Here is a 26510-nt window from a genome sequence, read left to right as displayed (position 1 = left end):
AGCAACCGTCTTTTTTTTTTTTTTTTGGTAAGGGGAAGAATGAACCTTCCACTTATCCGCCTCCAAAATGGAAGGTCTATTTTCTGAGCATTAATTCTGGATTATTTTGTGAGTATTAAGAAGGATAATTATATTGGCAAGAGCAAGGGGAAAGGAACCTTTACATACGTTTCTACTGGCAGTGAGACTGGTAAACAATGTATTTAAAAGTGTTTAAATGTGCATGCTCTGTGACGCATCAGTTCTACTTATAAGAATTAGTCCTAAGGGGAGAAGATGAGGACTGTTACAATAGTGACAATTTGGAAACAATTGCAATGTCACTAATAGAATATATAAATCATGGTATATTCATAAAAACATTAAACATGCCGCTATATATTTATTGATATGGAAAACAGGAACTAAAACCATGTATGGTATGATTCCATTTTGGCTCAAGCCTCTAATCCCAGCACTTTGGGAGGCCGAGATGGGCGGATCACGAGGTCAGGAAATCGAGACCATCCTGGCTAACACAGTGAAACCCCGTCTCTACTAAAAAGTACAAAAAAAATACTAGCCGGGCGAGGTGGCGGGCGCCTGTAGTCCCAGCTACTCGGGAGGCTGAGGCAGGAGAATGGCGTGAACCCGGGAGGCGGAGCTTGCAGTGAGCTGAGATCCGGCCACTGCACTCCAGCCTGGGCAACACAGTGAGACTCCGTCTCAAAAAAAAAAAAAAAAAAAAAGTCTTGAAGGATACACTTCAAAATATCCAACGTAGTTTTTCACTTTCTTCACATATGATCTGTATTTTTTAAAATGACAGATATGCTTTTCTTTTACAGTCAGGAAAGAGGTATTTTGTTTTGTTTTGTTTTGTTTTGAGAGGGAGTTTTGTTCTTATTGCCCTGGCTGGAGCAATGGGGTGATCTCGGCTCACTACAACCTCTGCCTCCCAGCTTCAAGCGATTCTCCTGCCTCAGCCTCCCAAGCAGCTGGGATTACAGGCATGTGCCACCACGTCGGGCTAATTTTGTATTTTTAGTACAGACAGTGTTTCTCTATGTTGGTCAGGCTGGTCTCAAACTCCCGACCTCAGGTGATCCGCCTGCCTCGGCCTCCCAAAGTGCTAGGATTACAGGTGTGAGCCACCGCGCCCGTCCAGGAAAGAGTCTTTTTAAAAAATCTACTCATAAGGACTAAATAACATTATTAAAAACATTATATAATGCTAAGTTTAAAAACAACATAATTCTGCCAGGTGTGGTGGCTCACGCCTATAATTCCAGCAGTTTGAGAGGCAGAGATGGGTGGGTCACCTGAGGTCAGAAGGTTGAGAACAGCCTGGCCAACATGGGAAAACCTCGTCTCTACTGAAAATACAAAAATTAACTGGGTATGGTGGTGCCTGCCTGTAATCCCAGCTACTCAGGAGGCTGAGGCAGGAGAATCACTTAAACCCGGGAGGCAGAGGTTGCAGTGAGCCAAGACCATGCCCCTGCACTCCAGCCAGAGCAACAGAGCAAGACTCCGACTCAAACTAATAATAATAATAATAATAATAATTATTATTATTATTATTATTCTTTATTTTTAACCTTGCATTCAAGGGTACATGTGCAGGTTTGTTATATAGATAAACCCGTGTCATGGGGTTTTGTTGCACAGATTATTTTGTTACCCAGGTATTAAGCTTAGTACCCATTAGTTATTTTTCCTGATCCTCTTTCTTCTCCCACCCTCCACCTTCCGGTAGGCCCCAGTGTATGTTGTTCCCCTCTACGTGTTCATGTTTTCTCATCATTTAGCTCCCACTTATAAGTGAGAACATGCGATATTTGGTTTTCTGTTCCTATGTTGGTTTTCTAAGGATAATAGCCTTCAGCTCCATCAATGTTCCTGCAAAGGACATGCTCTCGTTATTTTTTATGGCTGCATAGTATTCCATGATGGATATGTACCACATTTTCTTTATCCAGTCCACCGATGGGCATTTAGGTTGATTCCATTTAGAAGCGATTGTGAATAGTGCTGTAATAAACATACGAGTGCATGTGTCTTTATGGTAGAACTATTTGTATTCCTTTGGGTATACATCCAGTAACAGAATTGCTGCGTTGAATGGCAGTTGTGTTTTTAGCTCTTTGAGGATTCACTACACTGCTTTTCACCATGGTTGAACTAATGTACACTCCCACAAACAGGGTAGAAGTGTTTCTTTTTCTCTGCAACCTTGCCAGTATTTGTTATTTTTTGACTTTTTAATAATCATCATTCTGACTGGTGTGAAGTGGTATCTCATTGTGGTTTTGATTTGCATTTCTTTAATGACCAGGGATGTTGAGCTTTTTTTCATATGCTTATTTGTTGCATGTATGTTTTCTTTTGAAAAGTGTCAGTTCATGTCCTTTGATGGCTTTTTAATGGGGTTTTTTTTTTCTTGTAAATTTGTTTAAGTTCCTTATAGATGCTGGATATTAGACCTTTGTAGGATGCATAGTTTGCAAAAATTTTCTCCCATTCTGTAGGTTGTGTTTACTCTATTGATAATTTATTTTGCTGTGCAGAAGCTCTTTAGTTTAATTAGATCCCATTAGTCAGTTTTTGCTTTTGTTGAAACTGCTTTTGGTGACAGACACAATTCTGAGAAGATGCAGTAGAACACAAAAAAGGAAAAGTTAATAGTTAAAAAACAACAACAACAACAACAAAACAGAGGCCAGGCGCGGTGGCTCACACCTGTAATCCCAGCACTTTGGGAGGCGGAGGCGGGCGGATCACCTGAGGTCAGGAGTTTGAGACTAGCCTGGCCAACATGGTGAAACCCTGTCTCTACTAAAAATACAAAAATTAGCTGGGTGTGGTAGGGCACACCTGTAGCCCCAGCTACTCAGGAGGCTGAGGCAGTAGAATTGCTTGAACCCAGGAGGCGGAGGTTGCAGTGAGCTTAGATTGTGCCACTGCACTCCAGCCTGGGTGACAGAACAAGACTCCGTCTCAAAATAAAAATAAAAACAAATAAATACATAAAAATTTTAAAAATCAGACCAGGCACAGTGGCTCAAGTCTGTAATCCCAGCACTTTGGGAGGCTGAGGCAGGCAGATCACCTGAGGTCAGGAGTTTGAGACCAGCCTGGCCAACATGGCGAAATCCCGTCTCTACTAAAAATATGCGAAATCCCGTCTCTACTAAAAATACAAAAATTAGCCGGGTGTGGTGGTGGGCGCCTGTAATCCCAGCTACTCAGGAGGCTGAGGCAGGAGAATCGCTTGAACCTGGGAGGCAGATGTTGCCACTGAGATCGTGGCACTGCACTCCAGCCTGGGCGACACGAGTGAGACTCTGTCACACACACACACACACACACACACACACACACACACACACACAAGAAAATTAAAAAATCAGCTGGCATGGTGGCTTACACTTGTATTCTCAGCACTTTGGGAGGCCAAGGCAAGAGGATCTTTTGAGCCTAGGAGTTCGAGACCAGCATGGGCAATGTAGAGAGACTCCCCACCAAAAAAACAGAACATAAAAGGGTATGTATGCTACGTTTCATAAGTGGAAGCAAATATGGATCAAGACTGGGAGAAAATACAGTTAAAAAAAAGAAAAGAAATTTGCCGGGCACAGTGGCTCACACCTGTAATCCCAGCACTTTGGGAGGTTGAAGTGGGTAGATCACCTGAGGTCAGGAGTTCGAGACCAGCCTGGCCAACGTGGTTAAAACCAGTCTCTACTAAACATATAAAAATTAACTGGGTGTGGTGGTGCACACCTGTAATCCCAGCTACTCAGGAGGCTGAGGCAGGAGAATGACTTGAACCCAGGAGGGGGAGGTTGCAGTGAGCTGAAATCACACCACTGCACTCCAACCTGCGTGACAGGTTGAGACTCTGTCTCAAAAAAAAAAAAAAAAGAAAAAAAATTGGGTATATACATACCTATATAAATACATGAATATATGTGTATGTGTGCATGTGTGTGTATATATATCCCTGATTCAATTCAGAAGGAGGAAATAAATGTTAGAACTTCAAAGTTTAGCTTCCCCTTCCTGTTTCCTAATCCCAAGCTACCATTTTCCCTGCCAGAGCTTTCAGCAAGCCCTAGGCTTTGGATGACTGCCCTATTCTCATAATGGTTTTATTATCAACCATGGGGAGTAGCCTGAAGAGACAATTGAACCTAGCAGCAGCCAGGAATAATGGCTCAACATTAACTAAGACAAAACAAAAATCCATTGCCTTTGGGAGCGTTCTTCAAAATTTCATTGGTTAGCATAAAATGACACTATAGGGCAAATCAAGTTATTCAACAAAGCCATCCCTCCACCACAGTTTTTTTTAATCCAAATATGTGCCATATACTTTAGGCATCTGGTAGGTTGGCGGGGGGTTGGGGGTTGTTAATTTGTCCACCCTCCACTTTATGCAGGTTGGCATGCTCTTTGATGGCACACACCTGTTTCATAATCATCACACTTTACCTCCATCCCCCAGTATATGTGATGGAACTCACGAAATTCTTGTTGTATATCCTGAATTAAGCATACATAGAAAATAACTCAGCATCTACTGCTTATACTTCCCCTCATAGATATGAAATCTGCCCATCTCTCTTTCTGAGTTGAACAGTGATGTAGAATCCTTGTATTATCCTAAAGAACTCTCCTCTATCCCCTTTTCTTTATAAGAAACCCAAGAGTAAGCCAGATGCAGTGGGTCACACCTGTAATCCCAGCGCTTTGGGAGGCCAAGGCGGGCAGATCACGAGGTCAAGAGATTGAGACCATCCTGGCCAACATGCTGAAACCCTGTCTCTACTAAAAATACAAAAACTAGGTGGGCGTGGTGGCACGTGCCTGTAGTCATAGTTACTTGGGAGGTTGAGGCAGGAGAATTGCTTGAACCTGGGCCGTGCAGGTTGCAGTGAGCCGAGATCATGCCATTGCACTCCAGCCTGGGCAACAGAGTGAGACTCAATCTCACACACACACAAAAAAACCCCACCACCAAACGTATCTTAAAATTGCCAAAAGAGACTTTTTGATCTTGCTCCAAATTATCCAATTAGAATTGTATAAAGACTCCAAGAAAAGTAAGGTCATTGAAATCCCTGTCATAGCTGGAGTGCTGGGTCTGAAGAGCATGCCAGCACCTCCCAGCTAAGGCAAAGTGACCCTACTCCAAGGCTACCTGGATCTGAATCATTACCTAAGACACTGTCTTAATCCATCAATGGACTTAAGGGAGTCAACAAACCCTTGAAGTGCTATCCAGTGAATTGTATGCAAAGACTCATCAAAGAGGTCTAGCCCCAAAGATATTAGGAACTAAGGATCTAACAAGTCTAACCTAAGCTTGTGGACCTTCTCAGCAGTGATTCTGAAAGTTAGATGGGTCTTTAACCCATGGAAGCCTTCAAATGGAGACACTGTGACAAACACCAGACACAGGGCTGGTCTTGAGAGAAAAAAGGCAGAGGAAGAAGCCAAGCAGGTTTAAAGCCCAACTAACCATAATCCAGGCCCAAGCCAAGGAACCAGGGAGTAAACAGAAGGCCAGTAAGATCTTTGACCATGTACAGTGAAGTCCTGTGTCTTCCCTGCCAGCAGCCTACATCCAGCCCTCCCCAGTGGACAGGAATCTCCTCTTGTGCTAATACAAGGCATCAGGACCTTCCAAGACAGGCTGCAGGTGAGACTAAGCAAGGAACTTTCTTAGGGACCTGCTGGTTACCACCCCCCCAAGCATGAAAATAACAAAAAATTTATTTTCTTTATAGAGGATTATAAACAGAGGACTGAACTCCAACCACCCATTCTTTGTTTTAAATTTCTTCCTGTAATCCCAGCTACTCAGGAGGCTGAGGCAGGAGAATTACTGCTTGAACCCGGGAGACGGAGGTTGCAGGGAGCCCAGATTGCACCACTGCACTCCAGCCTGGGCAACAGAGCAAGACTCCATCTCAAAAAAAAAAAAAAAAAAAAAAAAGGAAAAGAAAAGAAAAAAAAGAAAGAAAAATAAAAACCTAGAGTTCCTTCTAGGGAAATTCCAGGCACCTAGCTAGCCTGGAGAAGTAAATGAGCAACTTGATGAACAAGAAGGCAATAGCACTTTAAAACAATAACTGGCTGGGCACGGTGGCTCATGCCTGTAATCCCAGCACTTTGGGAAGCCGAGGTGGGTGGATCACCTGAGGTCAGGAGTTCGAGGCCAACCTGACCAATATGACGAAACCCCGTCTCTACTTAAAATACAAAAATTAGCTGGGCCTGGTGGTGGGTGCCTGTAATCCCAGCTACTCGGGAGGCTGAGACATGAGAATAGCTTGAACCTGAGAGGCAGAGGTTGCAGTGAGCCGAGATTATACCATAGAACTCCAGCCTGAGTGACAGAGCAAGACTCTGTCTCAAAAAAATAAACAAATAAATCAATAAAACAACAACTAAGGAAGTTAGAGTCAGAAGATATTTTATTCCCTATAGAAACTAAAGATACCATCTTGTCTGGCTCTGTCACCCAAGCTGGAGTGCAGTGGCATGATCTCGGCTCACTGCAACCTCCGCCTCCCAGGTTCAAATGATTCTCCTGCCTCAGCCTCCCAAGTAGCTGGGACTACAGGTGCATGCCACCATGCCTGGCTAATTTTTGTATTTTTAGTAGAGATGAGGTTTTGCCATGTTAGCCAGGCTGGTCTCGAACTCCTGACCTCAAGTGATCTGCCCACCTTGGCCTCCCAAAGCACTGGGATTATAGGCGTGAGCCACCACGTCTGGCTGATAACATCTTAATACGTGTCCCTGAGTTGTTTTTCAGAAACCCAGACCCCCATCCAACTCTGCTGGCACATAGACCTCAAATAAGGGGGAACAAAGGACTGAACTCCAAACCAACCATTCTTTTTAAAAAATTTCTTCCTGAGGAGCCTGGAGAAGGTCACACTCATGAACCAGAGGTAATATTTTTGGTTTTTTTTTGAGACAGAGTCTAGCTGTCACCAGGCTGGCGTGCAGCTGTGCGATCTCAGCTCACTGCAACCTCCACCTCCCAGGTTCAAGCGATTCTCTTGCCTTAGCCTTCCAAGTAGCTGGGATTACAGGCATGTGCCACCATGCCAAGCTAATTTTTGTATCTTTAGTAGAGACAGAGTTTCACTATGTTAGCCAGGATGGTCTCAATCTCCTGACCTCGTGATCCGCTCACCTTGGCCTCTCAAAGTGCTAGGATTACAGGCATGAGCCACTGCGCCCAGCCAGTAACATTCTTTTCTGCTGATCCCAAAGTTTTAGACAAAAGCTTTGCCTTCTTAACCAATCAGAAGTCAAAAATTTTTTGAATCCACCTGTCCTCCCTTCCTTTTTAAGTCAAAATAATATATAACCTTTCTGTACTGGTTTATGACTTTGCCTATAACATCCGTCTCCCTGCGTTTAAAAACTCTTACCTGTAAGCCATCTGGGAGATCAGGGCTTAAGTACGAGCTGCCGACTCTCCTTGCTTGGCACCCTGCAATAAAGTCCTCACTTTCTTTCACTGCTATTCTGACATCAGTATTCTTTTTGCTGGGCCAGGTGAGTGGACCCAATTTCTATAACACAGGGATAAGTCTTTGCCTTCCCCACTGGCAAGATATAGACACACCTTTGCACATAAGTCATGAGCATCTCTCCAACTCCTGCTTCTCTCAAAATAGTTTTCAAAAATGTTTTATACTCTTTTCTTCACTCTTATCTGATATTTACTGTAGTTTTCCATTTAATAGACCCCTGGTTGGATTTCACTTTTTTTTTTTTTTCCTGTAGCAATGTTTTAATTTGGGCTTCATGTGCTCTAAAAATATCTTGTCAGGGTATCAAAATAACACTGCAGAATAGCAACCTCAGAACTTTAGAGCATGTTTCTAAATAGTCTAATGATATGCAAGCGACTGTGATCTTGTCAAATTGCTGGGGCCTAATGATTTCCTCTTGGCTCTTTCTGGAAGGTTTTCTTTGCTAAGACAGAATTCAGGGAGATGAGCAGGAGAGAATTGAATGAATGTCAATGAATGTTGGAGCTGGGAATGATTTTGGAGAGCAAAAAAATGCATCTCAAATTTTGCAGCAATTTCTCCACAAAGGACTCACTCTTACCACCTTTATTCCAGGGCACCATATCTGTACCCTACTCCTTCCCTCCCTTCAGGCCCAGATTTGGTGAGACTGGGGACTAATATCAGAGTTTTTCAGGCTGAGAAAAATCACCTTGTTTTAGATCTTCAGAATCAGAATGCCCCAAGAGGGTTTGGAAATCAGTACTTTTTTTTGTTTTTTGGAAACAGGGTATCACTCTGTCACCCAAGCTGGAGTGCAGTGGTACAGGCTCACTGAAGCCTTGACCTCTCAGACTCAGGTGATCTTCCCGCCTCAGCCACCTGCCCCCACTCCCTCGCCACCCCCATTCCCCACTAGTAGCTGAGACTACAAGTTCGCATCACACACCAGGTTAATTTTTGTATTTTTTGTAGAGATGGGATTTCACCATGTTGCCCAGGCTGGTCTCAAACTCCTGGGCTCAAGCAATATGCTCCATCTTGACCTCCCAAAGTGCTGGGATTATAGGCATGAACCACCACACCTGGCTTGGGGATCAGTATTTTCATAAATATCCTAGGCAATTATCATCATCAGGCAAATTTGGAAAATACTGGTGTGGTAAGCTTGAATTCCAAGTTGGGCTTGTGGGTCCAGTCAGGTAAATTACAGATTCTTTGATATTGTGCTAGAGCTGGCTCTAACAGGCTCATCAGAGCTGATTATTAAGTTTTTGCAATTTTGCCAGTTGTTTGCTAAACACAAGCATTATTAAATATTAAATTATATTGAATGCAGGGACTCAAACAGATACTTGTACACCAATGTTCACAGCAGCATTGTTCACAATAGCCAAAAAGTGGAAACAACCCAAATGTCCATTAATAGATGAATGGATAAACAAAATGTGGTATATGCATGCAATGGAATATTATTCAGCCACAGAAAGAATGAAATCCTCATATATGTACAACATAAATGAATCTTAAAAACTCTACTAAGTGTGGGCCGGGCACGGTGGCTCACGCCTGTAATCCCAGCACTTTGGGAGGCCGAGGCAGGCGGATCACCCATTAGTTTGAGACCAGCCGGGGAAACATGGTGAGACCTCTCTCTCTAAAACAAATAAATAAATTAAAATTAAAATTAAAAAATAGTGACAGAATCTCACTTTGTCACCCAGGCTGGAGTGCAATGGTACAATCAAGGCTCAAAGTGAAGCCTCGACTCCTGGGCTCAAGTGATCCTCCCACCTCATCCTCCTCAGTAGCTGGGACTACAGGCATGCACCACCATGGCTTGCTAATTATTTATTTATTTATTTTTGAGACAGAGTTTTGCTCTTATTGCTGAGGCTGGAGTGCAATGGGGCAATCTCAGCTCACTGCAACCTCCACCTCCTGGGTTCAAGCGATTCTCCTGCCTCAGCCCCCTAAGTAGCTGGGATTGCAGGCATGCACCATGCTCTGCTAATTTTGTATTTTTAGCAGAGACAGGGTTTCTCCATGTTGGTCAGGCTGGTCTCGAACTCACAACCTCAGGTGATCCACCTGCCTCAGTCTCCCAAAGTGCTGGGATTACAGGTGTGAGCTACCGTGCCTGGCCTGGCTGGCTAACCTTAAAAACTTTTTTTTTTGTTGTTGTTGTGGTGAATGTCTCATTATGTTGTCCAGACTGATCTTGAACTCCTAACCTCAAAGATTCTCCCACCTCGGCCTCCCAAAGTGCTGGGATTACAGGCGTGAGTCACCATGCCCAGCCAAATTAAAACTCTTTAAATAAAAAAGTAGAATCACCTGGGCAAGGTAGCTCATGCCTGTATTCCTAGCACTTTGAGGGCCCAAGGCAGGAGGATTACTTGAGCCCAGGAGTTTAGACCAGCCTGAGCAACATAGTAAGACCTTGTGTCTACAAAAAGTTAAAAAATTAGCTGTGCGTGGTGGCACATAGTCCCAGCTACTTGGGAGGCTGAGGTCAAGGCTGCAGTGAGCTGTGATTGGGTCACTGAACTCCAGCCTGGGCAACAGAGCGTGACCATCTCAAAAAGAAAGAAAAAAAGAGGCCAGGCATGGTGGCTCATGCCTGTAATCCCAGCACTTTGGGAGACTGAGGCACACAGATTACTTGAGGTCAGGAGTTCGAGAACTGCCTGGCCAACATGGCAAAATCCCGTCTTTACTAAAAATACAAAAATTGGGTCAGGTGCAGTGGCTCATGCTTGTAATTCCAGCACTTTGGGAGGCCGAGGCAGGTGGATCACCTGAGGTCAGGAGTTCGAGACCAGCCTGGCCAACATGGAGAAATCCCATCTCTACTAAAAATACAAAATAGCAGATGTGGTGGTGGGCAACTGTAATCCTAGTTACTTGGGAGGCTGAGGCACGAGAATCACTGCACAAAAATTATCTGGGTGTGGTGGTGTATGCCTATAGTCCCCTCGGGAGGCTGAAATGGAAGAATCACTTGAACCCAGGAGGTGGAAGTTGCAGTGAGCCGAGATCATGCCACTGCACTCCAGCCTGGGTATGAGAGCAAGACCCTGTCTCAAAAAAACAAAAACAAAAACAAAACAAAACAAAACTCATTTTTAAGTGTAAAGTTCAGAATTTTAATAAATACACCCTTATATAACCATGATCAATGTATAGAAAATTTCTGTCATGCCCTGAAAGTTCCATTTGTTCTTTCCCAATCTTCACTCCTCACACTCCACCCTCCTGACCACCACCCCCAGCCCCAGACAACCGTTGGTCTGCTTTCATCACCCTGGACTGGACTTATCTTTTCTACAGTTTCATAGGAACAGATCATACGGAATGGACTGTTCCCTACCTAACTTCTTTTGCTGAGCATAATGTATTTGAGATTCCTCCATGATGTTGCATGCTCATTCCTTTTTATTGCTGAGTTGTATTCCATCCTATGAATATACCAGTTTTGTTTTGTCTTTTTTTTTTTTAAACATGTGGATATCCAGCTATTCTAGCAGTGTTTGTTGAAGAGACTTGCATTAGTTATCTACTGCTAAGAGATATATTGTTTTAAACTTAATGGTTTACAACAATAAATACTTATTATCTCACCCAATTTCTGTGAGTCAAACGAATCCAGCAGTGGCTTAGCTTGGTGATTCTCAGTATTTCTTATGAATCTGCAGTCAAGATGTCAGCCAGGGCTGTAGTCATCTGAAAACTGGACTGGGGCTGGGAGATCCACTTTCAGCATGGTTCATTCACATGCCTGGCAATTTAGTGCTGGTTGTCTGCAGAAGGCTTCAGTTCTTCATGACCTGGACCTCTCCATAAGGTTTCTTAAGTCTCCTTACAACATAACGGTCATGTCAGACTTCTAACATACAGAAGTATAAGATAGTAAGTTTGGGCCGGGCGCAGTGGCTCAAGCCTGTAATCCCAGCACTTTGGGAGGCCGAGACGGGCGGATCACGAGGTCAGGAGATCGAGACCATCCTGGCTAATACGGTGAAACCCCGTCTCTACTAAAAAAAATGCAAAAAACTAGCCGGGCGAGGTGGTGGGCACCTGTAGTCCCAGCTACTCGGGAGGCTGAGGCAGGAGAATGGCGTAAACCCAGGAGGCGGAGCTTGCAGTGAGCTGAGATCCGGCCACTGCACTCCAGCCTGGGTGACAGAGCGAGACTCCGTCTCAAAAAAAAAAAAAAAAAAAAAAGATAGTAAGTTTGGGCTGGATGCAGTGGTTCACACCTGTATTCCCAACACTTTGGGAGGCCAATGCAGAAAGACTGCTTGAGGCCAGGAGTTCATGACTAGCCTGTGCAACATAATGAGACCATATCTCTACACAAAATTTTTAAAAATTAGCTAGGCATGGTGACACATACTTGGAGTCCCAGTTCTCAGGAGGCTGAGGTAGGAGGACTACTTGAACCCAGGAGTTCAAGGCTGCAGTAAGCTATGATTGCACCACCGTGCTCAGCCTAGGTGACAGAGTAAGACTGTTTCTAAAATAATAATAATAATAATAAATTGTGTTGTTTTAAGTCCATGGCAGGGTCTTTTTGTCTGCTGTACAGATAAAAATTCACTGAGAAAGTGGTATTGCAGTAGAGAAAGAGTTTAATCATCGTACGGCTAGCCAAGTAGAAGGACATGAGTGACTGCTCCACTTGGCCTTCCCTAAAGGTCAGAGGCTAGGGTTTTTAAAGGATAGTTTGGAGGGCAGGAGACTAGGGAATGGGGAATGCTGATTGGTTGGGTCAGGGATGAAATCATAGAGGGTCAAAGCAGTCTTCCTGCACTGAATCAGCTTCTGGGTGGGGGTTACAAGACCAGATGAGTCAGTTTCTTCATATATGTTACTGGGGGTTACAAGACCAGATAGCCCATCAGAATGCAGGGTCTGGAAAATACCTCAAATATCAATCTTAGATTTTACAATAGTGATGTTATCTATAGGAGTAATTGGGGAGATTACAAATCTTGTGCCCTCTGGCTACATGACTTCTGAACCACAATTTTAACTTTGTAGCTAGTTTGTTAGTTTTTCAAAGGCAGTTTTAGTCCCTGAACAAGGAAATTGTTAGTTTTGGGAAAGGGCTATTTTCATCTTTGTTTTAAACCAAGCTTGTCCAACCCTTGACCCATGGGCTGCATACAGTCCAGGACAGCTTTGAATGTGGTCCAACACAAATTCATAAACTTTCTTAAAATATTGAGGCTTTTTTTGAGATTTTTTTTTAAGGTCGTGAGCTATCATTAGTGTTAGTGTATTTTATGTGTGGTCCAAGACAATTCTTCCTCTTCCAATATGACCCAGGGAAGCCAAAAGATTGGACACCCCTCTTTCAAACTATAAATTCCTCCCATAGTTAGTTTGGCCTATGCCCGGAAATGAACAAGGGCGGCTTGGAGGTCAGAAGCAAAATGGAGTCAGTTAGGTCAGATTTTTTTTCACTATCATACTTTTTCTATGTCAGATTTATCTCACTTGTAATTTTTGCAAAGGTGGTTTCAAAGCCACTAAGCTTGTGGTAATTTCTTACTGCAATAGAAAACTAATGCATTAGGTAACCCTTTTTTTGTTTTCCCTCTGATTGCTTGCTCTGGAGTAAGCTAGCTGCCATGTTGAATTTTTTCATTTTGTTACTGAGCAATCAATGGGCTCACTGCCTGACGTGCATAGAGGCCAATACTGTGGCACTGGTTTTTGAGAAATGTTTTTTGTTTTTGTTTTGTTTTGTTTTGTTTTTGAGACAGAGTCTCGCTCTGTTGCATAGGCTGGAATGCAGTGGCACCATCTCAGCTCGCTGCAACCTCTGCCTCCCAGTTTCAAGCGATCCTCCTGCCTCAGCCCCCCTAGTAGCTGGGATTATGGGCACGTGCCACCATGCCCAGCTAATTTTTGTATTTTTAGTAGAGATGGAGTTTCGCCATGTTGCCCAGGTGGTCTCGAAGTCCTGACCTCAGGTGATTCACCTGCCTCAGCCTCCCAAAGTGCTGGGATTATAGGCACGAGCCACTGCACCCAGCTGAGAAAAGTTTTACTGTGAGTCAACTGATAAGGAAACAGGAGGAAATGCTTGACTATGTCTCCCCAAGCTGGGATCTGGGTCATGTTTTATAAGCATAGAGTAATGAGGTATTATCTGATTGGATCTTGCAATAAGGTAATGCCAGAAGGCATGATCTCACTGGACCCTGGCATGGGGTGATGCCAGAGTTTGATCTGATTGGATCCTGGATCAAACTATGTGGTGTCCACTTAGTTCCATCTCTGCTCCTTGGTCTGAGCCTTAGATTCCCCCTATTGTAGCATGCTTGCTTCATCTGGGCATGCTCAGGTTACATAACCTTCAACCTGGGGAGTCCACAGCAACTGAAAACTCACAACTTTGTTATATAGAAGTTGAGCCAGGGCCGGGCGCGGTGGCTCACGCCTGTAATCCCAGCACTTTGGGAGGCTGAGGCAGGCAGATCACAAGGTCAGGAGATCGAGACTATCCTGGCTAACACGGTGAAACCCCGTCTCTACTAAAAATACAAAAAAATTAGCTGGACGTGGTGGCGGCGCCTGTAGTCCCAGCTACTCGGGAGGCTGAGGCAGGAGAATGGCGGGAACCTGGGAGGCGGAGCTTGCAGTGAGCTGAGATCTGGCCACTGCACTCCAGCCTGGGCGACAGAGCCAGACTCTGTCTCAAAAAAAAAAAAAAAAAAAAGAAGTTGAGCCAGATTGGCTGGGCATGGTGGCTCACGCCTGTAATTCCAGCACTTTGGGAGGGCAAGGCGGGCGGATCATTTGAGGTCAGGAGTTGAAGATCAGCCTGGCCAACATGATGAAACCCCCTCTCTACTAAAAATACAAAAATTAGCTGGGCGTGGTGGCATGCACCTGTAATCCCAGCTATTTGGGAGGTGGAGACAGGAAAATCCATTGAACCTGGGAGGTGTAGGTTATAGTAAACCAAGATCGTGCCACTGCACTCCAGCCTGGGTGACAGAGCGAGACTCTGTCTCAAAAAAAAAGTTGAGCCAGATTGATACAATGTGGTTACAAGTTCAGATACTATATTTTTCACCACTAGAAGTTCCATTTGGTTCTTTTTTCTATCTTCTTTCCTCATTATAGTCATGTTTTTCTTTAAATATAGTTATAATAGCTATTTCATCATTCTTATCTGCTAATTCCATAATCTCTGTTATTTCTGGGTCCATGTCTATCACCTGATTTTTCTCTTGGTTTTCCCCCGTGCTTCTTGGTATAAATAGTAATTTTTTATTGGATCCCAGGATGTCACGTTGTTTTTTCTTTTCTTTTTCTTTTCTTTTTTTTTTTTTTTTGAGATGGAGTCTCGCTCTGTGTCCCATGCTGAAGTGCAGTGGCACCATCTTGGCTCACTGCAATCTCCACCTCCCAGGTTCAAGCAATTCTCCTGCCTTAGCCTCCCCAGCAGCTGGGACTACAGGTGCTTGCCCCCACGCCCAGCTAATTTTTGTATTTTTAGTAGAGATTAAGTTTCACCATGTTGGCCAGGCCTGGTCTCGACCTCTGCCCGCCGTGGCCTCCCAAAGTGCTGGAATTACACGCGTGAGCCACTATGCCCGGGCTTTTTCTGTTGTTGTTGTGGTTGTTGTTGTTGTTTTTGAGACAGAGTCTTGATCTGTCACCCAGGCTGGAACACAGTGGCTTGATCTCAGCTCACTGTAACCTCCACCTTTTGGGTTCAAGCAATTCTTCTGCCTCAGCCTCCTGAGTAGCTGGGATTACAGGTATGGGCCTTCATGCCTGGCTAATATGGATGTCACATCGTTGAATGTCTGTATTTTGTAGTCTTCCCTTAAAGAGCATAGGTCTTTGTTGTACCAGGTTGTTAACTTATTTTTGGATTAGTTTGATGTTTTTGAAGCTAGTTTTTAAGCTTCGTTAAGCAGTTCTAGCGTGTACTTTACTCTAGATCTAGTTTAGACCTTTTAGTAAGGTTTATCTCTGCTGCAATTTCTCCTGAACATCTTGGGAGGTCACTAAGTTATTTCGACTCCAATTGGTCATAATTTGAATGTTTCCTAGCTCTGGGAATTGTTCAGTTACATCTCTTCAATTGTTCTTTGCTCAGTCTCCTGGAACTTAGCTCTACTTACAGCTTAATACTCAGGAAAGACTCAAGATCCTATGCAAATTTCTGAAGGTTTTTGCATACCTTCTTCCTTTTTGGAATTTTACACAGCAACTTCCAGCTGCCTCAGGTTCCATGAACTCCAATCTGTGTATCCTCAGCGAGATTGCCATGTTCTGATTTTGTGATCCAGTTTGCACCCCTAGGCAAAAAGCTAGGAAAATCGCAGAATTTACCTCATTTGTTTTCTTTCTCTCAATGATGTCAGTTCTGCACTGCCAGTTGTCCAATGTCTGAAAACAGCTGTTCTGTATGTTTTGTCTAGTTTCCTAGGTGTGTATGGCAGAAGGGTTAATCTGGTCCCTTTTAACTCCAACATGATTAGAAACAAAATCCTCTGTTTCACTGAAATTTGATTAGCATGTCAGTCTTTGAGCAACCGATCAACCTTAAAAAATGGAGTTTGAAAAAAAAAGAAAAAGAAAAAAGAAAGGCTGGACGCAGTGGCTCACGCCTGTAATCCCAGCAGTTTGGGAGGCCGAGCAAGTGGATCACGAGGTCAGGAGTTTGGGACTAGCCTGATCAACATGGTGAAACCCTGTCTCTACTAAAAATACAAAAATTAGCTGGGCGTGGTGGTGGTCGCCTATAATCCCAGCTACTGAGGAGGCTGAGGCAGGAGAATTGCTTGAACCTGGGAGGTGGAGGTTGCAGTGAGCTGAGATCGCACCATTGCACTCCAGCCTGGGTGACAGAGCAAGTCTCCGTCTCGAAAAAGAGAAAAAAAGAAGCAAAAGAGGAATTTCAATGTAGAATTTCGGAATAATGGGCCAGGCGCGGTGGCACATGCCTGTGATCCCAGCAGTTTGGGAGGCTGAGGAAGGTAGATCACTTGAGGCCAGGAGTTTGAGACCAGCTTGGGCAACATGGCAAAACCCTTTCTCTACTAAAAATACAACAATTAGCTGGGCATGGTGGCATGGGCCTGTAGTCCCAGCTATTTGGGAGGCTGAGGCAGGAGAATCACTTGAACCTGGGAGGCGGGGGTTGCAGTGAGCTGAGATGGTGCCACTGCACTTCAGCCTGGATGACAAGAGCAAGACGGTTTAAAAAAAAATTTTTTTTTCAGAATAATAAGTTTTTTTTTTTTTTTTTTTTTGAGACAAGGGCTTGCATTGTCACCCAGACTGGAGTATAGTGGTATGATCACGGCTCTCTGCAGCCTTGACCTCCTGGGCTCAAGTGATCCTCCCACCTCAGCCTCCCAAGTAGCCGAGAATACAGGTGTGCACCACTCCACCTGGCTAAATTTTAAAAAGACATTTTGGAAAGGTGGTGTCTAACTATGTTTCCCAGGGTGGTCTCGACTTCTGGGCTCAAGCAATTCTCCCACACTGGCCTCCCAAAGTGCTGGATTACAGGAGTGAGCTTCTGGGCCTAGCCAAATAATAAGCTTTGAAAGAATAAAATTCTATGCACCATGGTTATGGATGAATTTATTAAATGGCCCTGAGGTGCCTTTTATTTATTTATTTATTTTTATTTTATGTTTTGAGACAGGATCTCACTCTGTTGCCCAGGCAGGAATGCAGTGGTGTGATCATGATTCACTGCAGCCTCCACCTCCCCAGGCTCAGGTGATTCTCCCACCTTAGCCTCTTGAGCAGCTGGGACATTAGGCAACATGCCACTTTGTCTGGCTAATTTTTGTATTTTTGTAGAGATGGGGTTTTGATATGTTGCCCATGCTGGTCTCGAATTCTTGGGCTCAAGCAATTCAACCGCATGATTTTAAAAATACTAACAGTGGACTGTCTGAGCTCAGGAGTTCAACACCAGCCTAGGCAACACGGTGAAACCCCATCTCTACTAAAATACAAAAAAATTAGCTGGGCATGGTGGCATGTGCCTGTCATCCCAGCTACTTGGGAGGCTGAGACAGGAGAGTTGCTTGAACCCAGGAGGTGGAAGTTACAGTGAGCTGAGATTGAGCCACTGCACTCCAGCCTGGGTGACAGAGCGAGACTCTGTCTCAAGAACAACAACAAAAAACTAACAGCTTCTATTTTCTGTTCTTTTTTTTTTTTTTTGAGACAGAGTTTTCCTCTGTCGCCTATGCTGGAGTGCAGTGGTGCAATCTTGGCTCACTGCAACCTCTGCCTCCCTGGTTCAGGCAATTCTCGTGCTTCAGCCTCCCGAGTAGCTGCACAGCACCACACTGGCTAATTTTTGTACTTTTAGTAGAGACGAGGGTTTCACCAAGTTGGCCAGGATGGTCTCCAATTCTTTACCTCAAAAGATCCGCCTGCCTCGGGCTCCCAAAGTGCTGGGATTACAGGTGTGGAGTCATCGTGTCCACCCAAACAGCTTCTAAAATGGGACATTTAGTAGTGATTACTCCTTGGTTGTTTGGAGATTGTGACACTGTAAGTAAAAAGACCAGCCTTCTATTTAAGTGTCCTTTTCACACAGGAAAGATGAGAAGGTTGTTTCTCAGCAGCCACTATTTTTAGAATTTGAACTTTGGGAACACAATGATGGTTCTTCAAGGCAGCTAATCCCAGTCTCTTTTGTTCCAAGGAGGCTGAGGTGCACTCTTCTATAATTTCTGTATAAACCATACATAGCTTCAAGATGCCTTTAGTGTGGTAGGTCATACAAAGATAATTGAAAAGTTGAGTCTCGTTATGCCAAATCTCCTCTCTCAAAGAGGGTTTCTCCTAGAACTAGTTCTTTTAGGAAATGAGATCTGTCTTCTTGTAGAAATCTGGGCAAAGGGGGAACTAAAGGGTTAGTACAAAAATCAAGTCGGGATTTGCCCTGGAATTAAAAATATCAAAATATTTAAAGCTCAGGACCTCTTCCATGTACATCACATTAAAAAAAACCTTTTTATTTGGAAATAATTTCAAGCTTACAGAACAGTTGCAAAAACAAGAATAGTACAAAGAACACTTGCATATACCCTTTATTCAGATTCACCTATTAACATCTGCTCAATTTGCTTTATTGTTTGCATTCTCTCTCCCTCTCCCCCACCTCTCTCTTTCTCTAAAACCTAGCCCCAAATGTAACAGTGTCACTTCTGCTCCATTCCATCATCGAAGCAGTCATACAGTTCTGCCCACGCTCAAGGGATGGGAAATAATCTCCAGAAATATGTGTGTGTGTGTGCATATTTCTTTTTCTTTTTCTTTTTTTTTTTTTTTTTTTGAGGCAGGGTCTGGCCCTGTCACCCAGGCTGGAGTGCAGTGGTGTGATTGCGGCTCACTGTGGCCTTGACTTCCCAAGCTCAAGCAATCTCTTACTTCAGCTGCCCAAGTAGCTGGGACCCACCGGTGTGTGCCACCATGCCTGGCTAATTTTTTAAGTTTTTGTAGAAACAGAATCTCACTATGTTACCCAGGTTGGTCTTGAACTTCTGGGCTCAATCAATACTCCCGCCTTGGCCTCCCAAAGTGCTGGGATTACAGGTGGGAGCCACTGCTCCTGGCCCATGTTTCTATATGTATATAGTCTTCAAATATATATGTGTGAAAAAAATATAGTTTGTTTGTCCCTGAACCATTTAAAAGTAAGTTCAATACATCATGACCCCCTTCTCTTAAATAAACTCAGTGTATACTAAGAGCAGATATTCAAGTCAAAAGGCACTGTATTCGAGGATCCACACCTGAGGAGCCTTAGTCCCCCTGGACCTGATCTAGCTGATGAGATCCTAGACCTCAAGGTGGTTTTAGAAGTGGTGTATGCATCTTACAAGTGGGAGGAATCTAAATTGTAACCCGAGAGCAGACTGTGGCATGACAACATTTCTGGAGATTATTTCGCCTCCCCTTAAACCTGGGCAGAACTTTGTGGCTACTTCAATGACTAAAATGCAGCAGAAGTGACACTGCATTTACATCTGAGGCTAGGTCATAAAAGAGTTACAGCTTGGCTGGGCACGGTGGCTCATGCCTGTAATCCCAGCACTTTGGGAGGCCGAGGCTGGCAGATCACGAGGTCAAGAGATCGAGACCATCCTGGTCAACATGGTGAAGTGCTGTCTCTACTAAAATATAAAAATTAACTGGGCGTGGTGGTGCGTGCCTGTAGTCCCAGCTACTCGGGAGGCTGAGGCAGGAGAATCACTTGAACCCGGGAGGTGGAGGTTGCAGTGAGCCAAGAGTGTGCCACTGCACTCCAGCCTGGCAACAGAGTGAGACTCCATCTCAAAAAAAAAAAAAAAAAAAAAAAAAACAAAAGAGAGGTATAGCTTACCAGCCCTCTACACCAGCCCCCTTTTCTCTCCTCCTTTCTTTTCAAGGTGCTCACCTTTGGAACCTAACCACAGTGTTGTGAGGAAAGAGGAAGCACAATGGGCTTAGCTGTTTTCACTGATGGCTCCAGCTAAGGCCTTAGCTGACAACCAGCATCAACTGGCAGACATGTCATTGAGGAAGCCTTCAGAGGATTCCAGTCCCTAGCTTTCAGCCCACTGCAGCTGACACTAAATGGAGTACAGATTAGCTCTCCCCACTGAGCTTTGCTCATTGCAGTTTCATAAGCAAAATAAATGTCATTGTTTTATGCTACTCAGTGTTTGCAGTAATTTCTTCTTCTTTTTTTTTCTGAGACAGAGTTTTGTTCTTGTTGCCCAGGCTGGAGTGCAATGGTGTGATCTCAGCTCACCATGACCTCTGCCTCCTGGGTTCAAGCAATTCTCCTGCCTCAACCTCCCGAGTAGCTGGGATTACAGGCATGTACCACCACACCTGGCTAATTTTGTATTTTTTTTTAGTAGAGACGGGGTTTCTCCATGTTGGTCAGGCTGGTCTTGAACTCCCGACCTCAGGTGATCCGCCCCCCTCGACCTCCCAAAGTGCTGGGATTACAGGCATGAGCCACCGAGCCTGGCCGGGGTGTTTGCAATAATTTTTTATAAAGCAATGACAACCCAGAATTACAGTAGCACAGGTATACTCATGTAAGCAAAGTGATGCATACTGTGCTGGAACGTAATTCTGACTACTAATTTAGCATTTCAGAAGAATAACTGATCAATAAGGACCAGGCACAGTGGCTCATGCCTGTAATCCCAGAACTTTGGGAGGCCAAAGAGGTAGGATCACTTGAGCCAAGTTCAAAGTCAGTCTGGGCAATGTAGTGAAGCCCTGTCTCTACAAAAAAATAAACAAATTAGCCGGGTGTGGTGGTGTGTGCCTGTGGTCCCAGCTACTCAGGAGGCTGAGGTGGGAGAATCACTTGAGCCTGGGAGGTTGAGGCTGCAGTGAGCCATGATTGCACGGCCCAAACTTTTGTGCACATTAGTAGATAATATAGTAGATGGGCAACAGAGTGAGACCCTGTATTTTAAAAAAAAGAAAGATAAATGAGGGATAGAACATTGAGGATGGAGAAAATACTGTTCCCCTACCAGGCTTTCTCTTTTGAGGGGACAACCACTAGAATGAAAGATCCTTATATTAGTGTTTGTACAATGCAAAATTGGGTGCAGCTAATAAATGCACACAGTGACCTATTAACTAGAATTTCACTTTGTCCACCTTTGTTTTCATTTCACTCAGACAAAAACTAGAATATCTGGGATAAGTTAGCACCCTTTTCCAGAAAGGTTGTCCATGAGGCTAGAACACAGTCTGAGCTACTACAATAGTTAGGGGAGAGTTTGTCTCAGAGGGGGAAATTTGAACCCTTTCTCTATGGGTTTTCTGGGGACAACTTTGTATCTACTGGCTGCTCCCTTAGATTTTTGCATGAATTGATTTGTTTGTTAATATTATCTACTAATGTGCACAAAGTTTGGGCCCCAGTAATCTCTGAGTGACAACCAGGCTGAAGTTCATGCATAGGCAGAGACAGACCGACCGACCGACCGACCGACCTACCTACCTACCTACCTTCCTTCCTTCCTTCCTTCCTTCCTTCCTTCCTTCCTTCCTTCCTTCCTTCCTTTCTTCCTTCCTCTCCTCCTCCTCCTCCTTCTTCTTTTCTTTCTTCCTTCCTTCCTTCCTTCCTTCCTTCCTTCCTTCCTTCCTTCCTTCCTTCCTTCCTTTCTTCCTTCCTCTCCTCCTCCTCCTCCTTCTTCTTTTCTTTCTTTTCCTTTCTTTCCTCTCTCTCTCTCTCTCTTTCTTTCTTTTTCTTTCTGTTTTTCTTTCTTTTATAGAGATGGGGTTTCACCATGTTGGCCAGGCTGGTCTCAAACTCCTGAACTCAAGTGATCCACCTGCCTCAGCCTCCCAAAGTGCTGGGATAACTACAGGTGTGAGCCACTGCACCTGGCCCCCAGAGGTCTACTTTCAACCCTTGATTATCACACTTTAACCAAACACATTCTTTTAGAACAAATTTTGAGGGTGCCCAGAACTTCCTGTCAAGTATTGGACATTGATAGCCCCCAAATTAAAGTAAAACAGAAACCTGACAAAAACCAATAAAACTCTTAAGATCTACTTGAAAGCATTCGTCAACTGCTTATAATTCTTTCTTTCTTTCTTTTTTAATTGAGACAGAGTCTCACTCTATCGCCCAGGCTGGAGTGCAGTGGCGTGATCTTGGCTCACTGCAAGCTATACCTCCTGGGTTCACGCTATTCTCCTGCCTCAGCCTCCTGAGTAGCTGGGATTACAGGCGCCTGCCATCACACCTGCCTCGGCCTCCCAAAGTGCTGGGATTACAGGCATAAGCCACTGAGCCCAGCCTTTTTTTTCTTCTTCTTCTTCTTTTTTAGACAGTCTCGCTCTGTTTCTGTCACCCAGGCTGGAATGCAGTGGCATGATCTCAGCTCACTGCAACCTCCACCTCCCTGGTTCAAACCATCCTCTCACTGAAGCCTCCCAAGTAGTTAGGACTACAGGCACATGCCACCATGCCGGCTTTTTAAAATGTTTTTGTAGAGATGGGGTTTTGCTATGTTGGCCAGGCTGGTCTCAAACTCCTGGGCTCAAGCAATCCTCCCGTCTCAGCATCCTAAAGAGCTGGGATCACAGGTGCGTGGCACCATATCAAGCTAATTTTTAAACTTTTATTTCTTGTAGAGACTAGGTCTACCTATGTTGCCCAGGCTGGTCTCGAACCCCTGGCCACAAGTGATCCCCCCAACTCACCATTCCAAAGAGCTGGGATTACAGGCACGAGCCACTGCACCCATCTTGGTCTTACAACTTTCATACCATCAATCTCTAATGACTCCTCAACCTATGTCTCCAGCCTGTACCTTTTCTAACTTCAGATTTAAATATCTAACTCTCTATTTAACCTATCCACTTGGATGTCTAATAGACATCTCAAACGTAAAACGTCCAAAGCTCTGCTTCTGATCTTGACCCACAAACCTCCTCCTCCTGTTGTCTTCCTCATCTCAGTGAGTAGCAATTCTGAAGTAGTTACTTAGGTCACTAAGTTTGGAGTCATCTTTAAATATTCTCTCATTCATCCCAATCTAATCCTGTTGGCTGTTCTTTCAAAATAATATCTGGGACCTAACCTCTCACCCCTTAACCCTCACGCCTGGATTAATGCAGTCGCCCCCTAATTGGTCTCCCTGTGTTTGCCTTTTTGTCCCTTCTTCTCTCACTCCAGTCCACTTTCAACACAGCAGGCAGAGATATCTTTTTTAAATGGATGACAGCCTGGGTGCCGTGGCTCACGCCTGTAATCCCAGCACTTTTGGAGGCCGAGGCAGGTGGATCACCTGAGGCCAGGAGTTTGAGACCAGCCTGGCCAACATGGTGAAACCCCGTTTCTACAAAAAATACAAAAGTTAGCCGGGCATGGTGGCACACGCCTATAATCCCAGCTACTCAGGAGGCTGGGTGGGAAAAATTGCTTGAACCTGGGAGGTGGAGGTTGCAGTGAGCCGAGATCACACTACTGCACTCCAGGCTCAGCAACAGAGCAAGATTTCATATAAATAAATAAATAAATAAATAAATAAATAAATAAATATGACAGATCTCTTCTCCATTCCAAAACCTGTGACAGTTTCTGATTTTGTGAGCAAGAGCCAAAGTCTTTAAGGAGGATTTGACCCCATCCCCTACTCTCACTGTTCCAGGCACATTTGCTTCCTTGCTGGCTCTTACACCTGGCAGAAGTGCTCTTGCCTCATTCCTCGGACAATCGTCCCTTGGATATCCACAAGGTCTGCTCCATTATTTCCTTCCAATTTTGGCTTATATATCACCCTTTCTGCTTCTCTCTGACCATTCTATTTTTATTTATTTATTTTTATTTTACTTTAATTTTTTTTGTTTGTTTTGAGACAGGGTCTTGCTCTGTCATCCAGGTTGGAGTGCAGTGGTGGATCATGGCCCACTGGAGCCTCGACCTCCTGGGCTCAGGCAATCCTCCCATCTCAGCCTCCCACGCATCTAGGACTACAGGCACATGCCACCATACCCAGCTAAATTTTGTGGTTTTTAAAAATTTGTTTTTGTAGAGACAGACTCTTGCTTTGTTTCCCAGGCTGGTCTCAAACTCCTGGACTCAAGCAGTCCTCCCCCTTGGCCTCCCAAAGTGTTGGCATTACAAGTATGAGCCACCATGCCCAGCCCCATTCTAGTTTTAAATTACAATCTTCATCTCAGCACTTCTTGCCTCCTTCCTGGGCATTTTTTTTCTGTTGAACAACTGATGTACTATTATACTTATTTTGTCTCTCTTTTCCTACTAGAAAGTAAATTCCACGAGAGCAGGAACTTTTACTTTGCTCAATTCTGTATCTTCAGCGCCTAGAACAATGCTTGCCACAGAGTAGGCACAGTGGATTTGTTAGAGTAAATGAATGTCTGAATTCTTATTTATCTTTCAAGATTCACATTCCCCAGGCTTCCTGCCCTCCTCCCACTCCTTCAATCTGGACTAATACCTCTCCCTACTCTAAGTTCCCATAACATCCTGTATTGTAGTACTTTCCAGAGATTTTTCTTTTTGTTATTTCATTTTTTAAAGACAGAGTCTTGCTCTGTCACCCAGGCTGGAGTGCACTGGCATGATCATAGCTCACTGCAGCCTCAAACTCCTGGATTCAAGTGCTCTTCCCACTTTAGCCTCCCAAGTAGCTGGGACTGAAGGCACACACCACTACACCCAGCTAATTAAAATTATTTTTCGTAGGGACAGGGTCTTGCAGTGTTGCCCAGGCTGTTCTTGAACTCCTGCCCTCAATCAATCCTCTTGCCTCAGCCTCCCAAAGTGCTAGGATTACATATGGGAGTGTAATTTCTGGCCAGCCACTGTACCTGGCTAAGCAACTTTGGAAAAAAAAAAAAAATTTGTATTCCTCAGGATTTAGCACACAAAAAGTGCTTTATGAATATTAAAATGAAGTTTTCGCAGCAATTATACTCAATTGTTAGGGTAGTGGGAAGATGTTAAATAGGCATGAGTGAGGGGCTTGCCAACTTCCTCTTTCTTACATGAATTTCCTTCCTCTTTCTAAGAAACCCACATTTGATTCTCTTTGCTTCCCTCCCACCAGAACACCAGTGACTACACAGAGTTGCCAAAATACCTTTTTTTTTTTTTTTTTTTTTTTTTTTTTTGACGCAAGATCTCACTCTGTTGCCCAGGCTTGAGTGCAGTGACGCAGTCATAGCTCACTGTAGCCTCTACCTCTCAGGCTCAAGTGATCCTCCCACCTCAGGTTCCTGAGTAGCTGAGACTACACAGGCACACCACTGTGCCCAGGTAATTTTTAAGATTTTTTTTAGATGGCTATTTAATTTTTATTTTTGTAGAGACAGAGTCTCTCTATGTTGCCCAGGCTGGTCTCAAACTCTTTGGCCCAAACAATCCTCCTGCCTTGGCCTCCCAAAGTGCTGGGATTACAGACATGAAACACCTTGCCTGGCCTGCCAAAACAATTTTAACCAAATGTTATTTTATAGCTTTCAAATCCGTTTGGAAGAAAATATTGGGATTTTTAAAGATGTTAATTGTTGAGTTACTACCACCATGCAAAAACGTTTTATCTTCACCTAGAATCATAAATCACATGGTGCATTTCCTAGCTCCTTTTAAGACTCTAATGATTAACCCCATTCTCACTCCCACTGTAAAACTCTGAAAATTTGAGTTTTCAAATTATACCACAATTGCTAACTATTAAATACCTATAGGTAGGCAGGCCCATCTCTGTCTCAGGATTTTTTTGAGTATCAGGATAATAGTTATTGAACAAAAGGAGGCCTGGGGTCCAAAATGGAGGACAATTGGAAAAACAACAGACCAGTATTTCAGCAAAAGGTGCAAAACAGAATGGAAGCACTGTACTAACAGGCAGTGTGGTGGCTATGCATGGTGGCTCATCCCAGCACTTTGGGAGGCCCAGCCAGGAGGATCGCTTGAGTCCAGGAGTTTGAGACCAGCCTGGGCAACAAAACGACACCCTGTCTCTACAAAAAATTAAAAAATTAGCCAGGTGTGGTGGTGTGCACCTGTAGTTCCAGCTACTCCGGAGGCTGAGGCAGGAGGATTTCTTGAGCCCAGGGTTTAAGGTTACAGCGAGTTATGATCACACCACCGCACTCCAGCCTAAGTGATAGAGAGAGATCCTGTCTCTTAAACAACTGGAAAAAGCCTGATTGACTTTAAATCTCTCATCTACAAGATGAAGAAATCAAAGCCAAAGGTACACAGCTGGAGTTGGCATTTCCCAAATATCTAAGAAAGCATATCAAGATGATAAACTGGTCTTTAAGTGACTTGACAATGTTATTTATTATCTAGAAACTGAAGTAAGGTATATTCTAATGTGTTCAAAGTTGGAGTCTATATTATTCTATGCATTTTAATTGCTGATTAGAATTCAAGTGATGTACTTATTCTCAAGCTTGTAGTTTGTATTTTGCTGA

General features: G+C 44.0%; 1 protein-coding gene across 3 annotated transcripts in view; it reads left to right on the top strand.

Annotated features, from left to right (window-relative positions):
• The window catches only part of LOC105476867 (ubiquitin specific peptidase 32), a 254106-nt gene that overhangs the window by 1148 nt on the left and 226448 nt on the right, over positions 1-26510 (top strand). The window lies entirely within an intron of this gene.

This window comes from Macaca nemestrina, chromosome 17 (genome assembly GCF_043159975.1).
Source record: "Macaca nemestrina isolate mMacNem1 chromosome 17, mMacNem.hap1, whole genome shotgun sequence".
Lineage (NCBI taxonomy): Eukaryota > Metazoa > Chordata > Mammalia > Primates > Cercopithecidae > Macaca > Macaca nemestrina.
Note: the sequence above shows the minus strand (reverse complement) of the source record. Positions and strands in the feature narration are given on the sequence as shown.